Raw genomic sequence first — 6,321 nt, 5'->3', positions numbered from 1 at the left:
TGAAAACATGAATACTTTTATATACTTAAGCCCTTCGGCCATCAAAATAATATATATACATAGTAGGAACCTCGTGAGACCACATCACCCACACTGCGCATCTACGAGCCTCTACTGGAGTACTAGACATAAGGACAGGACAGGACCCCATCGTGCCCAACATATAAAAATATACACAAAAGAATAATCAAGCACCTCCGGAATAAAGGAGTGCTTTCAATCAGCTATCAGCTCCTACGAGAATGGATCAACCTCGCCTACTTGTCTACCTGTGGGCATGAACACAACGTCCAAAGAAAATGGACGTATGTACGAACAATGTACTGAGTATGTAACACAGGAATGAAATAAATATAATAGAAGGATCATGAGCCATAAGAGAAAGATATAACCTGCATGAGTTTCATAGGTGAATACATTTCGTACACATATCGTATATTTATATAATCATGGTACATATGTCATCCCATCACATATATCATCATATCATAATCCTCATCGTTAACCCGCGTCCGCGTATTCATCGTATGCCGCCCACTAGTGGTGATCATGCCCGACCCTCTAGGCTCGGTGTAAACATAGCAGCCCGCCTTAGCGGTGACATATCCGGCCATTTAGGCACGGTAGAATCATATGCAGCCCGCCTTAGCGGTGACATGCCCGGCCATTTAGGCACGGTGGAATCGTATCGTCATATAGTCAATCATAACCCATCATTATTACACATCTCATGAAGATATCATAATCTTATCATAGCTTGGCATTTTCATACATAACATAGGCATATTACAGGCTAGCATTATTGATCATCTTATAGACATATCATTACTTAGTATCATTTCACATTTATCATTAGGAGCATACATTAGATTTTGAAGGCAATCATGGCTATGTCGGGGTGACGTAAGGTCGTGAACCCCCGATTATATTATGAACATTTATGAGTATTATGCCTCACCTTGAAGGAAATAGTATGTAAGGTGAGTGTTAACAATAATGACATCATTAACGTTATCGGATCATCATACCATGAACTCTCGAATCTCTATACTTTAACTCATCATCATCATTATCTTGCTCGAATGTAGTTTGGTATATTTACGAACTCATAAGCTCCATCATATAGGAGGATCATGGAAAAACTTAGAAGATTCATTCCTTTGAAGGAAGGGATTATCCTTACATACCTTTGTCGTTTAACTAATCTATCGCTTGCTTGTTCTCCTTTAATGCACACGTTATACCTTCAAGAGAATTTGTATCGACATTAGCTAACAATTATAAGAACGGACTTACTAACTCTAGAGAAAATTGGGCAGCACTTCCTTTGTTTATACTACTTTTCTCATGTTCTATATCAACTCCCAAACATTCATATCAACATTCACAATGTCGCACACGACAATCGTCATTTATCTACATTTACCACAATTCACCATTTCCCTTCAATTTCTCCACAATTATGGTTATGACTCCCTATCACGTTTTCTCATATATAATACCTATTCCATGGTCTAAATGTCATTTATAACGTATTCACAATCGCAACATACCAACATTCATCATTCATCCCAACCACTATTCAACAATGACACTATTCACTCATTGATGACCCATTTTCTATGTCTTTCTACAATTCAAGTGTCTTATCCTTCCAATACCTTAAACAACATGGTATGTTCATGAAACTTACCTTAGATGATGGATGAACAAGCCTTGAATGGAAATACTCTTCTAGCACAAAAACCCTATTTCTCTCACCTTGTGTTTTCTTGGCGTAGATGAAGTTTTGCTAGATTTCATACACTTGTTTTGATGGATTTGGTGTTGGTAATCTTGGTTTTCCCTTGAATTCTTATGGATGAATGATGGATAATATTCTAGAGGTTTCTTGAAGTGTAGAGAGTGGAAATGAAATGAAATGAAATGAGAAAAGGGTCCCTTATATTAAATTGAAAGCTGTCCCGACCAACTTATACTAACCAACATACGGTCCGTACATTTTATACGGACCGTATGTGTGTCCGTATGTTTGGTCCAAAGAGTGGTGTCCCTCTTGGCTAATTATATGGCCTCACATACGGCCAGTATAATTTATACGATTCGTATGTTTGGCCGTATAGTGCCCAGTTGTTCCGTTTTCGTTCTCGTCGACTCGTTTGATCTCCGATCCTTATGGAACCTTCTTGACACTTGTTTAACACCTCAATAACAATCTATGGGACGTTATCACCCTTCTCTAAGACACCATTATGACATCATTAACTTTTCACTCATAATTCCTACCCGACACATAACATATCCTTTACTTTCTTTGCCAAACTTCTTCCTTTTTGTCACATGTCTTTGAATATCTATTAGGACCATCAAATGCTATTTATTACTTACCCAAATCATCGTATACCTCGTGTTCCTCGCTAGACTATTCACTGTACATTAACGGGGATTTTTCCAAGGTGTAACAATTACTAGGACTGATCTCTAAGGATTGCTCCTCAGTTCCCTCTTCTTCTATCTTATCCTCTTTCCACTTATCATGTTCACCCTTTTCCACCACTACTTCCTGGCTTGTGCTAATACTTTTCCCATTTGCCTCTTGCCTCTCTATTGATTCTGCAGGCTTTCCATTTATCTCTACTACTTCTGTACTAATCATGACTGTAGTATTATTGATGACCTGATGTCTCAGTTGTTCAGTATTGTCTCCTACCTCATTGATCTTTGAGCCATTACTTCCATCTTCATCAACTATTAGAACCTCCTTCTGATTTTGCTGCATACTTTCTGACAGTTCCACTTGATCTTCAGCTGGAACACTATTTTTTGCTTGCTTACTAAAAGACTTTTCTACCCAAGGTTTTGTTGATTATTTTTCTGCTTCAGAGTTTTCTTTGTCTTGTTTCTCTATATTCTCCAAGTTGATTTCCTTCTCATTTTGTTCATCAAGGACTGCAAAAGAGTTATTAATTTGCATATCCTTACCAAAATCATCAGCCTGAGGATTATTGATTCTGTTATCCTTTACTATCCCCAAACCATTAATCACTCCTTCATGCTCCGCCCTCTTTTTCATATTCTCTTGTTTCCTCTTTTGTGCCTGATAACGTCCAAATCCACCATATTAATTAGAATGGGCACGGTCGTATGCAAATATAATTTACCTAACTATGAGTCGGGGTCGAATTCCACAGAGAACAATATGTAGGCGATTAGGAAAAGTAGGAATTTTCACCAATAATAGCTAAAGCCAAACGATAGATAACATTTTGGTTTTGTTTGAGAGAAAATTATAACTAATGCAAAAATGTAAACTAACCTAGAAAGCAAGTAAAATGATCAATGGCCACAAGCATGGATACAAGGGAAACTACGCTCAAGTAACGATCTAATGTACTTCATGATTTACAAATAATAGTGAGTTTATATTACTTAGCCTCGGATAATGACTCTAAATTAGCTTCTTCCGAAGACTAACTAGACTACCTAATTGAATATCCCTAAAGCAATTAGGAGCATTAAGAACACCCGAATATGGCTACAAGTGGTGTCGCCTATTCCTAGGTCGATTTCCATTAGATGAGGGTTAACGCCCCAAATTCTTGTTAATTAATCTTTCCCAATCCCGAGTTTGCCTCTTCCAAGTTTAAATCGAAATAAATGGGCAAGTCTTAGGGTTAGCTACTCCCTTAAGAATCATTCAAAATGAGATTAATTAAAGAAACAATAACCCACTTCATTAGGAATAAAATCATTCAACACATAAGCAAAACAAGAGATTCAATCCAAACTTAAACAATGTATACTTCCATAAACAAGGTTCAAATATTGAACTGAAATACTACACACATAAATATTCAATACAAAACAAGGAATTGAAGAAAGGATTAAGAAATATCTCATTAAAGTGCTTCCAATCTTCTCCACCAATGGTGTTGGTGATGAAACCCTAGCCTCCAAGTTTATGTGTTATGCCAAAGATGAAAATATTTTGCCCCCTTGTCTTCCTTTTATGTTTCCCAATTTTTCCAAGTCCAAAAAATGACAAAATGTGTCCCAGGTTTTCGTTTTTGCAGTTCTGCCCGTTTTTTGCAAATCTGTCCCGTTGTTTGCAAAACTGTCCACTTTTGACAGTTTTGCAAAACTGTGCAGTTTTTTCCAATTTGACCTCTTTTTGACTTTATTTTCACTTGGTTTCTTCCGATCACTTCTAAATCACATAAACCTGTAAAATAGATGTAAATGATATTAAATGCACTATTTTCTCAAGCAAACATAGCAAAAATATAAGATTAAAGAAGAGATAAGTTGGTAAAATACTAACTTATCAAACCCCCAAACTTAAACTATTGCTTGTCCTCAAGCAATTCAAAACATACACTCTCTTTCGAAGAAATCGACTCAATAGTACACCAACATCATACCAAGTTAAAAAGTCTACTTTAAGCACAAAAACGTGACTTTGATTGGTACCAACAATTAATTCAAAACATATGAATCACCAACTTCTTCTTAAAAACTTCATTTTCCTTTCAAGTGCCCAAACACCAAGTTAATCAAAGTAGCAATCAAGTCATGACACTAAAGCTTCAAAATTTGCCTCCTTATCACAAAACAACTTTCTTTTGTTCATTCCTCTCAATTGGAAAATGAAACAATTTCACAACTTAAATTCTCATGTGCCCTCACACTCAAGAGAGAATCCCACACTTAGAAAATGTAATTCAAAACACAAATGGGATATTAAATAGAAAGAATTAACTCTCTTCTCTCACAAAGATGTTCAATTGCACAAGTAGTACCATAAGCTTGCCCTTCATGTATTTCTCCACTAATATAGACACACTTGGTTCAAAATCAATTAGGACTTAAAGGGTTGTAATGTAGGCATTTAGTTAAGGTAGGGACATAATTTGGAAATAGTGACTCAAAAACCTCTCTAAGCACTACAATTTTCAACAATCAAAGCACACTTCCTTTCAAGCTTTTCCACCATTTTTTTTCATTTTTCATTTCGCCAACTAGTCTTCCCTTTATTCACAACTCTTTATTATTCCTTCCTTTTTTTTTTTCTTTTTCAAAATAACAAGGAAGTTTCCAATTTGTTTTTTTTTTTTTTTTTTACTACTTCATTTTTTTCTTTCACCTTAAAGTAACTCCCACATCACAACTTTTTCCAACTATCACCCTCAAACTTAGGCTTTTAGCCTACGTTTGCACTTTCAACACACTTAAGGAGGTAGGGTACCAAAAGGTGGATCAATGAAGAACAAAAGGTTAAAGCTTGTAACATGGTTGCCAAAGAAAAGATTAAAGGCTCAAAAGGGGTTGACTAGGGAAAATATGCAAGGGTAGGAAATTTAAGGCAAAATGATCCAAAGAAGGCCTAACATCATTTTTCAAACCAAGTGTAACCTAGAATTTCGCCTTGAAATACATTCCGGGCAAGTTCTAGACCACAAGTAATGTAAAAGAACTCACAAAAACCTCACCACACATGGCACATGATAATCCAAGTAGAATATGTATCCAAAACCCAATTGAAACAAATGAACTCAAAGAAAGTCACTTATAGCCTAAAGAGACTAATTAGTGAAAGTAAGAGCCAAAAATTGAGTCTAAAAGTCCCAACAAGAATCCTTCCTTCAATCATTTTTCTTTTTCAAAATTCAAGAATTCATATGTCAAGGTTTAAATATGTTGGTACCAAGCAAGCCAAAAATTAGCCAAGGGGTAAACAATCACATCCCAACACCATTTTTACTCCTAAACTACCTAACTAAGAACGGAAATAAAATAACAAAAGTGACTAATCCACAACATGCAAAAAGAACGAAATTTTCAAAAATTTGAGCAAGTTCCATTTATAACAACAGCTATCCACAGCTAAACCAACAGTCACAAAATAAGCCCGGCAAGGGCACACAATCAAGCATAACCAAAATATAATGTGTTACCACATGCCACCCACAACTAAAAATATTGCAGTGTCCTCATTGCACATAATCAAAACAAAACATAAAAATAGATTATTTTTTTTTTGTGTGTAACTGTCCAGTTTTTGCAAAATTGAACAGTTTCTGCAGAACTGTCCAGTTGCAAAAACTGTCCAGTTCTGATTTTGCTGCATACTTTCTGACAGTTCCACTTGATCTTCAGCTGGAACACTATTTTTTGCTTGCTTACTAAAAGACTTTTCTACCCAAGGTTTTGTTGATTATTTTTCTGCTTCAGAGTTTTCTTTGTCTTGTTTCTCTATATTCTCCAAGTTGATTTCCTTCTCATTTTGTTCATCAAGGACTGCAAAAGAGTTATTAATTTGCA

Source organism: Lycium barbarum, chromosome 5 (genome assembly GCF_019175385.1).
Source record: "Lycium barbarum isolate Lr01 chromosome 5, ASM1917538v2, whole genome shotgun sequence".
NCBI classification, from domain to species: domain Eukaryota; kingdom Viridiplantae; phylum Streptophyta; class Magnoliopsida; order Solanales; family Solanaceae; genus Lycium; species Lycium barbarum.
The sequence above is the reverse complement of the archived record's forward strand: the minus strand, read 5'-3'. Positions refer to the sequence as shown.